We start from the raw sequence: 21,351 nt of genomic DNA on the forward strand, positions 1-21,351 counted from the left end.
AAATTGATTGTGGAAAAATCATATACATCATCATCTTTTGTAATGATTATCAGTTGGGAAAGAGTCATAAATTGTCTTTTATATTCATATGTGTATAAAACAAAAGCTCCATTATATTGGAAATGCTACATATAGATTTGTGGGGACCTTTCAGGAGCGGATCCAGGAATTTTAAGTTGGGGGTTGCAGTTAAGTTAAACTAAACTAAAAAAAAAATTGTAACAATGTCCCACCAAAAACTATATAGGCATCATCTTCGTTTTCATTTCCGACAAACATCATACCAAAAAGTAATCATTTTCATTATACTACTAAAAAATGAACAAAAACAAATGTCTTCACATAGATGACACATACTCATAATAGATCTTGACAAGTATAACAAAATACATACAAAAGTTAAAATATAACACTAATGAAATCGTGACTTGCGAGGTTTCTTATCAAATTCATCTATTGCTAACTCTATATCGACTTCGTTAGCAAACTCTCTTTCGATGTATATAACCATGCAATCCGCAAGAAACTCATCATTCATCTTGTTACGGAGTCGTGTTTTGACAAGTTTCATAGCTGACAAAACTCGTTCAGTAGTCGTTGTGGAGATTGGAAGAGTCAAAATAAGACGAATTAATCTAGCTATCAATCAGATGATAAATAGTTAACTTTCTTGTTTCAACTAAAGCTCAACATAACTCAGAAAATGGTAGACAATTTCTGAAAATAAGGATGACGAGTCACATCAAGCTTATAATGTTGTAGTTGACTTCTTAAAATAAGTATCTCCTGCTTTGTGAAGTCTTTACAATAATATTTCTCGACGAGCTTGCAAATATCATCAATATGAAAGTGTTTAAAAGCATCTTTCGGGTCCAAAGTCAAACTAAAAAAAGAAGCTCCATTATATTGCCTCCTCAGAGAATCTACTCTTCAAGGCCACCAACTAGTAATCTATTACAGCATTAAAAATATCAATGTGGTAGTGGTGCTCAACTGTAACACAATCATTCTGTTGGCAAGAACAACGTGTACCCATCATATGACAAGAGCTCATATTTGGAATATCAATGTCTACTAAATAGCATATCACCCCCCATTCCAAAAGGGTAATGGTAACTAAATAGCATATCACCCCCCATTCCAAAAGGGTAATGGTAACTCTGTGACACCAATGATGTTTGTAAGTTTGTAGTAGTAAAAGGGGGGGTGTAACTTATTTGCAATTTAAAAATAGAAAAATAAGTTACCGGAATTTGAAGTGGAAAGTTGACACCCAAAAAATTATTTGGAGGATAGGCACGAGGAAAATTATCTTCACTCTCCTGCAATTGTAAAATTCTTAGTATAAGACATCTTCACTGTAAGAAAACAGGACAGAGAATAGAGCAAAAGTACACACCTGGACATGAAGAGGAAAGTCGACACCAATATAGTTATTCAGATGGCTGCCATGACGAAAAGGAAATGTTCCTCCAGTGTCCTATATATTGATAAGATATTTAAGGAAGAGACATTGACAAATATTATATGAAAAGATAATAACTAATAACCTGCAAATGAAGAGGAAAGCCGGCATCAATCGAATTGTAAGGATGACTAGCATGAGGGGCATTTCTTCCATGGTCCTACATTTGTAAATGTTCAGAAAGTGGCATTTGCACAAGAAACAAAATCACGACACAAAAACATCAAAGCTCAATAGAAAATTTGTAGAATATGAAGTACGTAGTATTTATTTAAAGAATAACCGAGAGCAAAGTAAGCTATGAACCTTCATTGTAATACTTTATTGTGTCCCACCAAGCTCGATAACTTCTAATCTACCAGTTGAATCCTACAATGATAGTACAATAAGTTATATACATATAAGTATCAGTTTGAATAAAATATATTAAGTGCAATAAATGATGACTAAGTAATTGAGATTTGTGTTAGTCAGTTGCTTGCTACCTTCTCAGAGTTTAGGTTACCAAAGACATGCACTTCCAACACCGCCTTAGATTCCTTCCTTTTAAAAGGCGGTCGACCTATATTAATACGGACTGCCAATGGACTCCGAACAATTCCATTTTGAAGTACACATAGGAATACTATCATGACTTGATGATCTATCATGATGTTCGGTGCCTGACAACAAATTTGGCAAACTACTTCCCCATGCTCCTTCATCTTCATTCAGTTCCTTGCATAATGACTTAATCCGATCAACAACCACTCTCGTCTTAGCTTCGTTATGAGTTGCCAAGTCTACAACTTCATAAAAGACTTTGCACATCCTGTCATACTGTTCATTGTCGGGGTTTTGTAGCCAATCAAAGTAACTGATTTTAACCTTTGTGTGTTGCCTCCTTACATCTTTCCTCCATTGCCTAAGAATGCATGTTTCAGGCACCTTTTGCACTTTTTTGTGAATCAAGACCATAAAAGCATGTCTACATAGGATTCCTCTAAACTCAAACAAATGAAAATTGCACTTAATCAAGGACATTTAAGTTTAACGAAACAATAAAAGTGGTTTGCCGATCCCATCTTTTATCATCTAAAATTTCATACACATGAACACCGCATTCCTCTTTAACTTGAGACATGTCACAGTAAATCTTACTTGTTAGCTTTGTCTGAAACTCCATAAACTTTGCAATTGTGTAACTGATAATAATTAAATTGGACATTACTCCAACTCACACTTATATCAATTACCTTACTCTTGATTCATGTTGAAATATAGTTTGAGTAAAGGAATCGTCCCATGCCTAACATTGAAACACTTGTTCACAACTTAGCTAGACCACTCAAGAGAAACCTTAAATGAGAGAAGGCTTTAGGTGGAAGTTTTTACACTACACTTTACTTCTTTTAATTATAAGTTACAAAAGTTACAAATAACAAATTTATTCTAAAATGACTAAAGAAGATAGAAGAGAGAGAAGTGTGGAGGATTGAGTTACCATGTGATTCAAACTACTATTAATGAAAGACATGTTTCAATTGTTAGTTTTTATATTCATTTTGATTCATAGACAAATCAAAGTGAATAATTAAACTTTGATCTCTAGTAGAATTTCTAAATCTCTAAAGAGATTCTACTAGCATGAGAGATTAAATTAGCACCCTATCTCTAGAGCACTTCTTCAACCTCTAGTTTGTTTTCCACTTCTAACTATTTTGTAATTGAAGTCAAAATCAAACTTGTTAAATTTTAAGCAATTGAGTTACATCTTTATTAGTAGAGTTATCCTCACATGGGTTTATCTAACTCTCCATAAGGGATGAGTTAGCTCATAATGAGATAACTACAACTAATGAACATGAAGAAGAAGAAAAAGAAGAAGAAGAAAAGAGTGAAGGGCTACAAGACTACAAATCACAAGTAAATTGGCAAGTTTATTTAGAACACCACCCCTCCTATTTATAGTTTCAAAGGAGTGAAATGGGTGGCCAAGATTACATCTTACATTTTCAATCCAAATGTTACAAATTAATCTACTTTTATAATGGAATTTATTTAATTTAAGTGGAGAAAGTGGGTGAATAGTAATTCCCATTACAAGATAAATAATTAGGAGTGGTTTGTGCATGTATTAAGTGGAGAAAATGGGTGATTATATAAGTTTCCACTTAATGACATCATGATGAATAGTAATTGGATTTTTACTTTGTCTTAGTTCGGACCTGTTTTAATTCCCAGTCTAGTAAATTGATAGAACCTATATACCATTGTGTAGATCTTGTCACGCTGATCGTTTTGATAGGTCACACGCCCAAAATGGAGTTCGGAGTAAAAAAATATGATTTTCTGAAGTTTCGTTGACTTTTCTACAAGATTTGACCAGGGTTAACCCGGAATTGACTATTTTGACAAGGCTTCATGGGCTTGATTTAAGCTTCCAATGGGCTTTTTTTGGACTTGATAAAAATGCTTTGTTTCCAATTAGCATATTCACCTTGTTTCCATGCCAAAATGCTGGTTTTATTGAAATTTCATCGTTTACGTGTCGAAACCTGCAAAAGCATGGAAATACAATTAATTTGCATTTATTACACACATAATTAACCAATATGTAATGTCTCTACAGGGTTTATATTACAGTTTTGGGTGCTTATTACACCACCCCCAAATAGCATTTTGCTTGTCCTCAAGCAAAGAAGAAACACTAAACGCCAAAAATGTGTAGTCTAAACTAATTCTCGTTTTCGCAGAGTGCGATTGCATTAACCATATGCAACAAGGTCTTAAACCACTAAAAATTCCCTAGTGGATGAGTTATAGCCTCGTGAGAGTTTTCCAGAGAAGATACTCACAAACTTCATTTATATTACAACGACTCAATAACAAAGACTTATTCCCTTAATTAATCTCAGATATCTATACATCTCATTAACGGGGAACAAGAACTAATTCCATTGAAACTTAAGTTAATAAATTCACAATAATTAAAACATCTACATATGATCATGCATGCAGTAAATTTTTACAATGAACTGTACAAGCAGGGTCGTTTCTGGATCCTTTGGAGAGCGTCCTTTAAGTAGGTTCTCACAAGTATGCGTCGAAACACAAATTCTCTCATAATTTTTCCACTCAAGTTTAGCTAACTCCAGTGTGCAGTGGGCACACATTTCCTCACATACTCAATGACAGAATAGTCAAGGTCGATCGATCATAACTACTACTTATTATCACACTACCCTACTCCTAGTTGAGCTAGAGGTCTTTAATAGGAATTATGGGGCTTAGGTGATAGTGTAGAAGAAAATGGAATGGAAAATCAAAAATATGATAAGTATGTGAGAACAGGGTCTTCAAAAAAATTTAACACTAGAGAAATCCTTTGTTTGCTGCTTCTAAAATATATTTTCCATGCTTAGCCCTTTTTGGCTTATTGACTCCTTTTGATTTGATTTTTAGGAGTTCTAACTATAACTTTTTGATTTCTATTTTTCTTTTCTTTTCCTTTATAGAGCAAATAACTAATTTTTGTTTGGACAAGTCTTTCTCTTCACTTTTCTGCATTCATCCTATTTCTCATATTTACCAAATAGGTGGGTTTATTTTATTTTGAAAAAATGACCGTTTAGTACCATGAACTTTGGTGGTTTTATCAATTTGGGCCACGAACTTTTTTTTTGAGCAAATTGGGCCATGACCTTTCTTTTTTGTATCAGTTTGGGCCACCCTTACCATTCCGTTACTTCACATGTTTATGTAGCGTGACGGATGTATATGTGTCTGACCAAATGCTTATGTGTCACCGTTGAAGTGCACACCTAATCACTAGTGATGTGGCATCGAAATTTCAAAGTGTTTCGAACCCGAAATTTCACAGATATTTCACCGAAATTTCAAAACCCACATATTGATTTTGGCCCAAGCCCAACAAAACCAAAAAAACGTCACTGTTCATCTCCCTCACCAAATCAATGTTCATCTTCCTCACCAAATCACTGTTCATCTTGATCCACTTCAGAAACCAAATCAATCCCATTATCAATCAAAATATTCCAATTTTCGTAATCATTCAAATTATAAAACCCACTGCTAACAAAAAGGGCCTTATCGCCCAATTTAAATAAGCCTTCATGAATTAGATCTTGAAATATCAAAGGCAATAAAACCGAATCGATCAGATTAAATGATAAACCATTCTCCACTACCAACGATCGATCTCGTGAATCTTGAATAAAATATTCAATAAAAGGAAATGTGACAATTATCAATGCCAAGAAATAGATCTAGCAATAACTTTCATTACCCTTGAATTGGGTATTGTGATTACCAACCGATTTTCATACATTCTTCGATCCGGTATGTACTTTTGCTTCTTCACTTGAATATCCATTTTTTTTACAAGCCGAGCTGTGTCAATCTCAAAACGAGAGTGAGAAATTTCAAATTTGATTTAGTAAAAATCAAGAAGAAGAGAAATAATCAAAGGGGGGTTAGTGAATTTAGCGGGTATGTACAAAATCTGGAAGCGGTGTGGTTTCCACCCACGACCACCACTACCACCGGATCAGCTCACGTCCGGTCACCACTTCTGTGAAATGTTTGTCTTTGTGTCTGGTGTCGCCGCAGCATTCCATTCATCATCATCTGCTACCATCGAAACTGGATTTGGGCCCATTGGGTCCATGGGTAAGTCCAGCACACATAGGCAGCCGTTTGTAATGGAAATACACCGTTGGCCCAAACTGATAAAAAAAGAAAGGTCATGGCCCAATTTGCTAAAAAAAAAAGTTTGTGGCCCAAATTGATAAAACCACCAAAGTTCATAGTACTAAACGGTCATTTTTTCTTTTATTTTGGGGTTAATAGATGGGTAAGGAAATGTTGGTGAAAAATGAAAATGGCTAAATGAAAGGTTCAATGGGGCGACTAGCGGTAAAATTTGTACAGGTATGTATTTATGGCTATATCGATCCAAAGAAAGCCTAAATTCTCTTCTAGGATTCGGATGGTGATCAAGTAAGTAGACATGTGATTTCTCTACTCCAAATAACTACTCTTCTGTGTCATTACTCATAAATCACTCCTGTCGAGGCTTTTAGGCTAGATTCTCACTGGATTTGAAATTAAGTAGTCTAACCGTGGGTTTCAGAAATTTACTGCTAAGTACAGTCAATGATACTCATTGCATGAATGTTCATAAAAAGATGTAAAAACTATTGCCTATGTATTAACCTAAGTTTCAAAGAACAAATTCTCATCCTAGTGTTAAGGTGAGATTTCTAGACAATTTTCATCACAGAAAAGGAAACAAGACTTTGTCACTAAATACACTTACTTAGAAAAATAAAGATATATACAACCTAAAAAATGCCAAATTTTTGCAAAAAGGTTCTAACCACCCCCAAACAGAAGGACGCTTTGTCCTCAAAGTGTAAGAGAGAGAAATAAGATACCTGGGAAGCTTGAGCAAAAATTCAGCGAACAAACTGCAACAAAATGTTATTCGAGCACAATATACAATATACCAAAAGAAAACTGAAAATATCACACTAAGCAAAGAAAACAAACAATATACAAATAAACAAACAAATATCACACATGAAAAAAGGAAGAGCACACCAAATACATATATATACAACCCAACGTGTAAATTCAGGGCACATCCAATCTAGGATCATCATGTGTGAAGTGCCACTCTTTAACATCACGCCAGTTGATAATGGCTTGCCATAGTTCGCTCCATTTTGTAGCTCCAGATCATTCCAAGTGTCGCAGCATTTTATTGTCATTTGGGTAGCAAGGACCATTCTTCAGTTACCTTGAACAACATCGCCATACCAACGTCGCCATACCGAAACTGTAAAGAACGAATTATTTTATTTGCAGGACACATGGAATCTACTGTAACCCAATCAGTAAAACCGGCTGAAAACTGTGGGAAGAAAACCCTCATTAAGTGGCTGGCTGTGACGGGTAAAAGTAAATAACGGTGTCAAAAGTCCCAAGCTCATTTCAAATTATGAACTACACAGTGAGTGATGTTGAAAAATGTATGCTGCTGAGCAAGTGCATTGAAGACGATGTAGGAAGAAGACTCATTGGTAGTAGAAAAATGACAATCGCCCATGATGTTTAGAAGGATAAATAACATTACATTCCCTACGTTCATCGACATGCTCACAAGGGGAATGTTTTGGTCAGGCCATTGTCCAGGTGCAGCTTCATTCTTCCTACAGAGACCAACACTGTAAGAGTAGCGAAAGGTAGGCCAAGAGAAGGAATTGTAAGTGTTTTGAGAGATGTAGGGCAGAGTGGCGGTCGGCTCGTGATATGGTAGGTCCAAAGCCATAGCTATCAGAGGTTCAGGAAAAACATGGTGTGTATCACCAAGTCGGACTGTGAAGCCATCAAGGAAGAAACCATGTGCACGGTTGAAAGCAGTTGTGTCTTCCATATGAGCATAAAAGTATGCAGCCAAACTTGGAGAATAAGTTTGCTCGGGTTGAAGAACGAGGGAAGACCAACCAATGTCGCAATGAAGTCACAAAAATGATGTCCATAAGAGGGAGAGTCCATCATAGCTTGGAAAGATTGTTCAGGAATGATTTGTGGAGTTGACATCTTGAGAGAAAAAATATGGAGCTTGTAAGAGAGGAATTATGCAACAAAAACTGAGCTTAGAAAGTGAAGATTAATTCTGTTTGAGTGAAGAAAGGGATGAAATATGAGATCTAAGATGTGCAATTTATAACAGTTAAGCCCGACAGACTAGTAATCAGTTGGATTAAAAGTTAAAAAGGTAGTTACATTGGCTTAAGCACCGAATAGTCCACTCCTTAAAACTCGTGATTATGTTCTCCACTTAAGAGTAAACATGTATTATCCTTGAGGCACCCAATGGCTGGAATAGGAAAAGCAATAAAAATTGGAATCCAAGAATTGCATTAATGATGAAAGAAGATGGATGATAGGTAGATTGTACTCCCGAGAAGAATTATAAACAAAGGGAGTAAAATGGGCTGTAGGAACAGAATATTATTATAAAACTAATATACTTAATTACAACCTAAAAAACACACCAAACTGAGCTATCACTCAAAAACACTCCAAATAACACATAAAAACAAAAGAGATGGACCTAGAAAGAAATATCAAGTAAACAACCTAGAAACAAAGTCTAGTGGCGAGCACAATGAGAATAGGGAGGCCCTTGTTTATGAGTAGGAAAAGTAGAAGGTGGAACGAAACTTGTCACAAGATGGTGAAGCTCATCAACTTGCCTGAGGACTGGCTACTGTAGATTGCCCTGGTTCTCAAAAGTCTCAGTATTATGCTCCAAGTTGAGGGCATGATTTTCTAAGAACTGAGTGTGGCCTTGCATTAACTCTTTATAGTCCTCGTTGTGCACCGTCTGACGTTCTTGTAGGTCTAGCAATGTCCCGATGGGGATGTTTTGACTATTATGGAGGGCCCTTAGACCTTGGTGAAGAAATTGAATACCCTCCATAGGGTTAACTATGTGGGCAAGGGCATCCTCAGTGAAGAAATTCCCATAAGAGAGAGTGTTGTTAGCTTGGTCATTGCCCTAGTTCATTATGGCAGATGGTGTCCAATAACCGTCCAAGCAGTTGGAGTGAATTGTTATATTGCGAGCTGTTTTAAGAGTGATCAGAGGATATTCAACGTAGAAATCCCACTTTAGCATGATTCGTGTGACTATGGTAGGAAAAGGGGCTACTCCACTTCTGGTACGAGTAATCGAATTCCAGAGATATCGGATTATGCAAAAATCGTCTCGTTTAGTCTGTAACACCCAGAGTAAATGGAGAAGAGTTTTGTTTATTTCAGATGTTTTGGCATTGCCAACGACATTGTTTGCCAACCAGTGGACCACTGCTAGTTGATTTTTTTATAAGGACTTGTGACGAACAATATGAAGTTTGTCGTGGAATTCACCATACCGAATTGTTGCAAGCATGAGTTGTCGCACAATTTCATGGGAATTTGAACAACCTCAGAAATGAGTTCCCGAGTTAATTCATGCTACCTTCCATTCCTTAGGGAAAAGAATTTACCATTATGGAAGTTGCTATGTTCGTAGAACATCATAACCAACTCTCGGGAAAACGTGATTTGCAAATGATGCAAAAGAGGCTCCCAACTCGACATATGATTTCAGTGTCGAAAAAGGGATGAAATAGGCCTTCAAGAAAATTTCTTTCAAAATCTTGCTCGGGCACTATTACTAGCCTATTAGCCATGGAAATAGAAGGATGGATATGATGGAATGAAAGGGAGGTGGTTGTAAGAAAGAGTCTTACAACAAAGATATAAGTAGACGTGGATGAGAATGGGAGTGAGTTGTGAAATCTGAATTATATGGGGAAGGTCAAGACGAAAAATAAAGAATACATGTGTTTTTGCCTGAATACTTTGACGTGGCATTCACGTGAAAGTGAATAGTTTTCAAAGTGGGTCTTTTAACGTCAGATTCCCAAGACGAAGAAGAAGTTGTGCAAAAATATTAGAAAATATGGAGGAAGGTGTCACAATGAAGTTGAACCAACACGTATTTTCTACCTTGATCTCGAGAAAAAATAGGTCGCTTAACGCCGATCCCTAAGACGGTGATCGAGGTTTTCTTACTGAGGTAGAACATATGGAGGAAGGTTTCACAGGGTAGTTAGACCAACACACATATTCTAAAAAGATGTAGCAAACCCCGAAATTGAAAGCTGTGGAGAGCTGAAAGGGTTGTGCGTGCTACTGAAATAGTGGCGCACGCGACTTGAGTTGAGGAATATCGTAGATTTTTATTTTTTTTATTATTTTTTTTAAGGAAGAACAATGTACAACGTGAAGGGGGTTGAGGCTCACTGAAGTAAGACTCAACCCCTTCAGTTTTTTATTTTTTTTCAAATGTACAAGGGAATATTAACGTGTTACCATCACTGTTACAGCTATTGAACTCATTTTCAATCAAGATGATCCTAGACAACTTTCATGTCGGCTCAATCCAGCCAGACAGTGGCTTCACCTTTATGTTTTGGGGGCCTAGTGGTCAGGACGGCTGTACATCACCTGTCCTGGTCCTTGCAAGGAGCGCATTGGAGTAATATTACCCTTATTACATATGGATATAGCCTCAAACTGCCCCATCAGGGGTTGGCCTGGGTGGAATCCATTGCCCGTGTCCCTAGTAGGTAAACATATGACGGCCTACATGAAATCTTTTTGTGCGCAGCAATAGCGCAAAGGTGAATTGTAAAAGACCCGAGTATATACAATAGGAGTCTTTTAACGTCAGATCCTCAAGACGAATTTATATAGGGTGAGTCTTTTAACACCAGATCCTCAAGACGATTCACATCCTGTGGGAGCAACAACGCGGCGGCGAAGTTTATCCTTCTCAGCTGGTGTCAGAGAAAAGTATATCTTATACCGGCTAGTATTGGATAGGAAGTTAAGACCTGGACAAAAAGGTGTTCGACAATGCATACACCACTCCATCCTTCGCGCACGTCGTTTACGAGCAAAAGAGCTACGACCTTGACCTATTCGAGATGGGTGAGATTTACACCAAATGATGAGATGAATGCCAGTTGGAAGAGAGTAGAAAAGAGTGGAGAAGGAAGAAGGGAAATTTTGGGTACCCATCTTGTACCAGAATTCATGTTTGCTCGATTATCAGAAGACATTTATATATACTCAGTTCTGAAATAAAGTTGTTGTGGACTAAGGCTCCGGCACACTTGCAACCACACACTCCAAGATAATTTTGAGAGAAGAAAAGAAAGGAGGGCCCGGGTACCAGAATGGTGCACTCCCTTTAAATAAGAGTGGAATGGAGTACACCATGAAAAAGGTCTAATCTTCATAGACAGGATCCTGAAGAAATGTTTTTTCTATAGCTGAAGAGTGTAACTCATGGAAATGCTTGAGGCGTTGACCATTGACTTGAAATTCTCTATCATCTCTTGGATTTAGCAAGAATATTACCCCGTAAGGGGTGACAGCGGTGACAATGAAAGGACCAGACCATCGCGTTTTAAGTTTTCCAGGAAAAATATGTAACCGTGAGTTGTAAAGCAAGACTTTTTGACTAATTTGAAAATCCTTCCGTAATATATGTTTGTCATGCATTATTTTCATGTTTGCTTTATAGGTTTTCGAGAGATCATAAGCATCACTTCGAATTTCCTCAAGCTCATTTAATTGCAATTTGCGCTTCTCGCCTACCGCGTTGATGTTATAATTGAGGCTTTTGATAGCCCAAAGAGCACGATGCTCAAGTTCAACCGGCAGATGACAAGGTTTTCCAAATACAAGATGGTAAGAATACATCCTATAAGAGTCTTAAAAGCTGTTCTGTATGCCCACAATGCATCAGAAAGTCTGAGAGACCAATCTTTCCTAGATGGATTAACTGTTTTCTCTAAAATGGATTTAATCTCTCAATTAGAGACTTCCACTTGTCCACTAGTCTAAGGATGATATGGAGTGACTACATTGTGGGTAACTCCATATATTCTTACCAAGGTTTCAAAAATTCGGTTGCAAAAATGTTTGCCCCCATCACTGATGATAGCTTTGGGGACACCAAATCGTGAAAAAATATATTCCCTTACAAAAAGCATGACGGTCCTATGATCATTTGATCGACACGCCATTGCTTCAATCCATTTAGACATGTAGTCAACTGCTACCAGAATGTAGAGAAAACCGTGAGAGATAGGGAAAGGACCCATTAAATCAATGCCCCAAACATAAAAAATTTCGACAATGAGAATTAGATTTAAGGGCATCATGTTTCGTTGAGTAACGCGGCCAAGCTGTTGGCATCGTACGCATGCTTTGCAATGATCGTGGGCATCACAAAGAGAGAGGGCCAGTAAAACCCACATTGGAGAACTTTTGCTGCTGTTTTCTTACCACTGAAATGACCACCACAAGATTGTTCATGGCAAAAAGAAAGAACCTCATGATGTTCCCATTTAGGAATGCATCGACGTATAAGTTGATCAGCACAATATTTGAAAATGTAGGGGTCATCCCAGAAGTAATATTTCACTATGGATAAAAACTTTTTTCAAGCATTGCGTGGCCAAGAAGAAGGAAGTTCTTCAGTCACCAGATAATTAACTATGTCAGCGTACCAAGGAGAGGAGAAGATGGAGTATAAATGCTCATCAGGAAAAGAATCTGAGATCGACTCAGAATCACTATCACAATCATGGTCTAGCCTTGAAAGATGGTCTGCTACCACATTGTCTGACCCTTTTTTATCTTTTATTTCTAAGGTAAAATCTTGCATGAGAAGGATCCAATGAATCAATCTCTGCTTAGCATCCTTCTTCGCGAGAAGGTACCTAAGGGTTGCATGGTCTGTGTACACAATGGTTGTAGAACCAACAAGATAAGGGCGAAATTTTTCAAGGGCATAGTGATAACCCGTAAAAACTCAACTAGATTACTCTAACTTTATTCTTACGGTATCAATTATTTATTTTCTACTCTCACATGCATATTCATGCAATATATAGAGTACGAAATCGTTCCACTCCTAAACTACCAAGACATAATAGAATCCAATTAATCAAACACAAGAAACAATGGTTAGAGTAATATTTATAGAGGTGAATTTATACTATGAAACTAAATATATGAATTTAACTTATACTAATTTAACTAAGCAATTGAATATGACTTGAATAAAATATGGAGAAGAAATTAGGGGGATTTGATTCCACTTGATTTATTCCTAATATGCTAGTATAGATTATTGCAATCCTAACCAATTAAGATTAAGTATTTGACCCCTAATTATTCATGGCAATCTCTGCCAACTAATAATTAGCATGTGAGGAAGTTCAACCCATTCTCATGGCGAATCAACTAACCTACTAGAGTGAAAATCTTAAACAAGCAATAATTCTAACTAACATATCAAGTCTTCATCAAACCTCTCTAATGGAGGTTTAGCTAGAAGTAATTAGACTATCATTAATAGAAGAATAAAAAGAAAACATAATGAAGAACAATAACTTGACTTTTATTAATCTAATGGAGACTACAAACTAAACTAAACTACAAAGGGAGAGAGAGAGAGAGAACCCTAAACTATATTCAACTAAAGTGGGAGTAGCCAAGTTTTGTTTTAGCCTTAACCCTCTTTATATAGGAGAGGGTTAGGTTACAATTTTGTGCATGGGCTTTGGAGCCATGTTTTGGGCCATTAAATCAAGCCCAAAACCTAATTACATATGTCCAAAAAGGGTTTCTCTGCATAAATTTACTTCAACACCCTTTTCGTCTGCTTTTACTACTCTGATTGGGTTAAGACTTAGATCATTAGAAATCTCTTTCCGAGCTGGTCGTTTTGACATATAATAGGCTCAATTCCGAGGTATAAGTCCAAAGATACAACCTGCGGGAGTTCTGTTGACTTTTCTGCTCTATTTCTGTTCGCGTTAACTTTGACTTTTCAGCTTTGACCGGGCTTTAAAAAGGCTTTAATTTCTCTCCTTGAATCTTGGCCTTTAATCATAAAACTTCTTAGCAATCAACCTTTGCTCCTTTATCTTGCAAAAGTGACATGTTTCTTCACATATTTGACTCCAAGACCTGAAATACACAAAAGCACGTAAACTAGTACTAACTCTTATTTATTATACACATAATTGGTCTAAATGTAATATTATTAAGGGGTTAAAACTACAGTTTTGGGCTCTTATCAAGCCACCCCCAAACAGCATTTTGTTTGTCCTCAAGCAAATATGTGAAATTAAAATAAGTGACCAAAAATGTATTCCTAATTACTCTCGTTTCGCTGAGTACGATTGCATTGACTATATGCAATAAGGTCTTAAACCACTAGGAATTCTCTAGTAGACGAGTTATATCTTCGTGAGAGTTTTCTAGAGAAGGTACTCACAAACTTCATCCATACTATAATGACTAAGAAATAAAATTATTGTTTCCTACTTTATCCTCAGATATTTATACATCTCACTAGCTAGGAATACAGAATAATCAAGTCGAAATCTAAGCTAATACATGCATAATAATCAATTATCTATGAATAAACATACACATAATGAACTATGCTATGAAATGTAATAATAGGTCCGTTTCTGAAACTTTGGAATAGCGTCCTTAAGTAGGTCCTCACATATATGTCAAGACAAAAACCACTCTGATTTTTCCACTCAAGTTTTGCTCACTCCAGTGCGTAGTGGGCACACTTTACCTTACAATCTTAATGACACACAAGGAAGTCGAAGTCAATCAAACACATCTGCCACTTACTATCACACTAACTTATTCCTAATTGAGCTAGAGATTTTTATTAGGTGTTGCGGGGATTAGGTGATGGTTTAAGAAGAAAGGAAATGGATATTCAAAAAGAACCAGTCAGAGATAATAGAGTCTTCATATTATATAACTAGAGAAAACCTTATTCTTTACTTTGCTTCTACACTTTGTTTTCATCCTTAGCCATTTTTTTCTTTTTTCTTTTGGCTTTTGGCTTTTGACTCATTTTATTCTGTTTTTGGAGTTCTAACTTTTTATTTTTATTTTATTTTTATTTTCTTTGGATGGAAACTTTCTTTTCTTATTTGAAGCAACTAACAAATTTTTAGTTTCAAAGGTCTTTCTTTTTCCTATTCTTCATTTCATCTCTATTCTCAGACTTATTCAAAAATGGGTAGGCTGATTTTTATTTTTATTTTGTTTTGTATAAAAGGGTAAAGGATTTGCGGTTTATGAAAGGTTAAAGAAAAGCTTAGAGGGGTGACTAGCGGAAAATTATTTCATATAGGTTTGAATTTCTGGCTATATCGATCCAAAAAGGGCCTAAATTGTCGCTTAGAATATGGTATAGTGATCAAGCAAGTGGACGTGTGATTTCTCTTTTGGAATTTACTTATCCCTTGTGTCATTTCTCAAATATTTCACTCATATAAGGCTTTAAGGCTATATTCTCACATGATTTGTAGAATAAGTACTCTAGACTAGATTTCATAAACTTACTGCCAAACAATCATAGATACTCCTGCAATATATTTATAGAAAGATGCAATGATTATTACCTACATATTAAGCTAAATTTCTAAAAACTATTATAATATAAGAGCTAATGTGAAATATCTAGACTAATATCATCATAGAGAAAGAAACAATACCAATATTCCTAAGTGTATAGCATAAACTTTTTATTTATATTTTTGAATTTTTGAATTTTTTACTATAAAACAAGTGCATATTATACATGTATGATCCTAACAGGTGCCTTAATTTATGCGTGTTTCTATGCCACCCCAAAACAAGAACATGCTTTGTCCTCAAAGCATTAAAATAAGAAGGGTAGGAAATACTATGGAAACGCGTGAAAATTTCAGAGCACCTACAAAACAAATTTATAACATACTAATATAGGTAAAGAAAAACAGATTCAACTCTATATAAGTTCCACCAGTTATGGGGTTAACTAGAATTAATTTGCTTGGGACATAAGCAGACAAGAAAAAAAAAAAAACTTACCTCATATCCAGCATTTACATGTTGTCCTCCTCCTCAATAAAGAATTGAGGTTCATTGGCATCCTACCACGCCATGATAATTTGCCAGGCCTCACGCCATTTATCATCATTAGAAACTGCCATCCTACTTGTATGATCACTTTGCGAAACCAAGATCCGTACGTGTCACTCGAGAACAAATCTTCGAAAGACTACTCCGGTATGAGTGTAGGAGACTTCATATCAAACAACACACTCTAGAGATGCTGGAAACAACCTCGGAAGAACCCACAAATAAAAATCAGAAGTGGAAGTGCTGCAAAAGCCAAGGCGTGGGGCGCGCTCGAGAATTGACTGTGAAGGGCATGGGGCGCGCTCATGTCTTACTCGACTTCCAGGCACTTGAGGGCGGGGCGCGCTCAGGATTTGCCTATGAAGGGCACGAGGTGCGCTCTTGTCTTACTCGACTTCCAGGCACTTGAGGGCGTGGCATTTCGAGAATAAGCAACTACTAGGCGGCGCCTCAGGTATGAGTGCTCTGACTTGAAAAGTGAAAAATAAAAGTGAGAGATAACAATGAGGGGTGCAAAATGAGAGGTGCAAAGTGAGAGGTGTGGTGTGGAGTGTAGAGTGAACCAAGGATTTATAGAGGTTTAGTTTCTTAATCTAGTTTCACAAGTTTCCCAACTAGTTAAGGTAACATGATGGAAAAAGACATTTCTAAAAACAAAATAGAACTAGACAAGAGGCATGCTCCAAAACCAAACCAATAGCTTTTTGGCTGGAATTAAAATAGCAATCATCTAATTATGACTCATTGAGGTTGCACCAAACAACACTTGCAAATTCTAACGACACCAATTTAGCAATATTCTCACATAATTCAATCATTATCAAGCAGGCAATAATATCGACAACAAAATACGTGGATATGATTAGAGGCATTGCTAAATAAATAAATCCACCCCCAAACAAGTTAGAAGGGTGGGATTCAATATACAAAACATAGCATATGTCGGAACTAAAACAACTTCAAATTTAAAAAAAAAAAACAATTACAAAATTCAAATATTAACTACTTAACTAAACAATTTAGAATCAAAATCTATGAAAAACAATAAAACAAGTCTTAACACAACAATAATACAAAATAAACTAGCCACGTTACGAGAATGGAATAAGAATAGGAAGTCGAGTGATCAAGAATGGAAAGACCAAACACCCCACCACCAAACAAATTTTTGAAACATGGTTAGAAAATTTGGTTAAACACATGGGTCTTTTAAAGTCAGATTCCCCTAAACTTAATATGGGGTCATTTTAAGTCAGATTCCCCTAGATTGTGCACACCCCCAAACAAGCAAGAAATTGGGGTGGCACAAAATGGATGATGCGTGGTCAACTATAAACTAATAGTCGAAAGAGTTAGGGGTCTAGCCATAAAAACATGATACTAAATGTACCCCCAAACAGAATGAAGTTGTATAATTGGAAGTAATCATGTAGAAGAATAAAATAAAACTTATGCAACTCATCAAAGAATATATGCAAACCATCATGTTGTAGCTATTTTAAAGAGTTAGAATGACCCAAAAGATAAATTAGTGATATTTTAGGTGAGAAAGGAATGAAGTAAGGATCCTGATGTCTTTCATGAGGCTCAGATGAGGAAAAATAAGACAAACTAGGTTTCTCACTACACTCGGTCAAAGATTGGCTCTCAACTACATGAATGGTGTACTTATGGGATTGTGTGCTAGGCAAACACTCTTCACCGTGAGGGTTAAAAAAATTATAGAGGGTCTCTGAGGCAATTGGCTCAAGTGCAAATTCGAGGTTCCTCTAAAATGGTGGGTGAATGGATGGCTTAGTTGTGGAAGATGATTGGATTATAGGAGGTGGTAACTCAGGTGGATGGTGGTCAGTTGGTGGTTCATCACATGCTCTTAAGAAATCATAGAAATCTTCATCTAGCTTAGCTGAATCCATAAAGTTGTGGTTCGTGGCTTTACCTTTAAGAAATTCATCTATTTCTTCTATTGTTATTTCCTCAACTGCCAAACTAAATTGAGATTCACATTGCGCTAAATATGTTACTTCCTCTTTTTCTTGCACATTAACTTGTTCATGCCTTAGATTAGAATTGTTAATCTATATTTTCTCACCCTCTTCCTCTAAAACAATATAAGTATCCTCAATGGCATCATTTGAATGTGTCGAGGAATCATCTAGCCAAGTGCGGTTAGCAAACACAAAGGCATGGACATGCTCAACAGGATGGTCCATATTAAGAGAATGTCAATAATTATCAAATTCTTCCTCCGTCACATCTTTATAAATATCTATATTCATCTTCAGATGGATCAGTGGGAGGTTCCTCGGAGGCATCTCTCAAATTTGAGTGGTCATCCAAAACAAGATCGAAAAAGTCATCTTCAAGAATTTCCTCATCTAGGTGGGGTGTGGAGTCAACAGAATGGTTAATGGGAGGGTCATGGGAAGGTAATGATTCATGAAATTCAGTGTAGGTCTTAACTAGGTCGAATGGTGTGGCTATGAGAATAGGTTGTTCTAGTTGTGTGTCGATCTCTAGCAAAGTTGAAAGTTCTTTGTTAGGTGAGGGGATCATGGAAATCATCTGGGCTATGTTCTGAAGCATAGTTTGGGAAATTCGATCTGGGAAGGGTGGCGAACTAGATGGGTGGAAGAGTCTGGTTGGTATGGTGTTTGATAGTCATAGTTATTGGTGTTTGAGTGACTCTGGTTGATATCATACTATGATAGGTTAGGTTGAGGCTGAATAAATATGGGACATGAATGGGCGGTATAGTATGGATCTGAATAAATTGTGCATAGAAAAGTGTTTGGTTCGTTGTACACACTCATTACGGAACTAGAAGTAGACGACACTGGTTAACTCCCTGTATAGTTTGGATGACTAGAAAACTCTTGATTGTATGAGTCACTATAAAAATTTGAAAATTGAGGCTCATCATTATTATTATATCTTATAGTAGGCTCAAACTCTTGATATGATGGGCAATGAAAAGCCCAATGGTAAGGACTACCACAACATGAACATGGTGAAAGGTTTTTATAATAATTACATGATTGCTTTTGATATGATGGGCAATGAGAAGCCTAATGGTAAGGACTACCACAGCATGAACATGGTGAAGGGTTTTTATAATAATTACATGATTGCTCTTGATATGATGGGCAATGAGAAGCCTAATAGTAAGGACTACCATAACATGAACATGGTGAAAGGTGTGCATAAGAATCACATGATTATTTGTATACATATTGATATGCCATAATGGTTTTTTTTTAAAATATTCTAGGACAATTAATATGCAAACAAAACTCTAACTATAAATTTCTAGATAGGCTTGTGGTATTGCATTTACAAAAAACAAGCCTGATTATACTAGAATTAAAACTCCTCTGACAGAAGAGACAAGGAATGAAAGAAAGCGTACCCGAATGCTTCCTTGCTACGCGTATGAATAGCATCTTGTATATGTAATCCCAATGTATTTAAGAAGATGGAAACACTGCATATATATAAAAATATGAACAAAACGAGAGCTGGTGACTCACCTAGGAAAATCGGGCTTTGCTTCAGATGGGCGCGGGAGCTCTTGGAAACAAGCTTATAAAGGCGCAGGCACGCTCTTGCCTGACACGATGTCCAGTACTTTGAGGGCGGACACGCTCAAATGATAGGGTTAATAGAGTGCGGGCGCGTGCTCTAAAATATTTCAAATTTTTAGAGTAGTTTGCTAAGACGTCCAGTAAGTTGACTGTAAAATTTCAGATCAATCAGAGTTATGACAGTCCTTTTACTGCCCTGCAAAGTTTGTGAAACAGTTTTCGGACACAACATAAACAACCGAATGGTTAACCAATCAAAACAGAGCCAAAAATCGCCAAAAGTTTATTGGAGAATCTTGACAGATCATTCGTGTTCTTGTAAAATATTTAGAGCAATTGGAGTTCTACAAACCCTCCTTATCGGTTGTTGTTCCAGAAATTTAGTGTTGCAAAACTGCAGAATCACACTGAAAGCAATCAACTAGTTAGATGGTCAAAACAAATAAAAAACTCTTCAAAATTTTCCTGTAAACTTCTGACTTATGATATATACTATTGTTAAAATCTTAGACGTTTTGGACGTGCCTAAGTAACCTTACTCGTCAGTGTTTCCCGAAACTTACGATTTGAAAGCTGAATAGCAGCACTGTAAAGATGGTATTAGTTCGCTACGTGAAACAACTAGGAAATATCTGAATAAATTCTAGTAAATCAACAACACCTTAAAGATTATGCCTGTAAATTTTCAGAATTTTTCAAAATTTACAAATACCATTGCTGCAGTGTTCTACACTGTGAATCCGCAGACACAAGGGAGGGCGAGGGCGCTCTGAACAAGGCAAAATGGAGGGCGTGCGCCCCTGTGCCAAAAATAGTGAATAGTACCAAAAATGCAAGAAAGAAGAAAGAAAAATTAAAAGGGTGGGTGGGTTGAGAATGGGAGATTGCCCCTTGGATTCAACCAATTGAATTCTTGTCTTGAATGAGTTTAAGACGGCAGCGGCGCCATTTGATAGCCCGTAAAAACTCAACTAGATTACTCTAACTTTATTCTTACAGTATCAATTATTTATTTTCTACTCTCACATATATTCATGCAATATATAGAGTACGGAATCGTTCCACTCTTAAACTACCAAGATATAATAGAATCCAATTAATCAAACACAAGAAACAATGGTAAGAGTAATATTTATAGAGGTAAATTTATACTATGAAACTAAATATATGAATTTAACTTATACTAATTTAACTAAGCAATTGAATATGACTTGAATAAAATATGAAGAAGAAATTAGGGGGATTTGATTCCACTTGATTTATTCCTAATATGCTAGTATAGATTATTGCAATCCTAACCAATTAAGATTAAGTATTTGATCCCTAATTATTCATGGCAATCTCTGCCAACTAATAATTAGCATGTGAGGAAGTTCAACCCATTCTCATGGCGAATCAACTAACCTACTAGAGTGAAACTCTTAAACAAGCAATAATTCTAATTAACATATCAAGTCTTCATCAAACTCCTCTAATAAAGGTTTAGCTAGAAGTAATTAGACTATCATTAATAGAAGAATAAGAAGAAAACATAATGAAGAACAATAACTTGACTTTTATTAATCTAATGGAGGCTACAAACTAAACTAAATTACAAAGGGAGAGAGAGAGAGAGAGAGAGAGAGAGAGAGAGAGAGAACCCTAAACTATATTCAACTAAAGTGGGAGTAGCCAAATCTTGTTTTAGCCTTAACCCTCTTTATATAGGAGAGGGTTAGGTTA

The sequence above is a fragment of the Coptis chinensis genome, chromosome 6, assembly GCF_015680905.1.
Source record: "Coptis chinensis isolate HL-2020 chromosome 6, ASM1568090v1, whole genome shotgun sequence".
NCBI lineage: Eukaryota > Viridiplantae > Streptophyta > Magnoliopsida > Ranunculales > Ranunculaceae > Coptis > Coptis chinensis.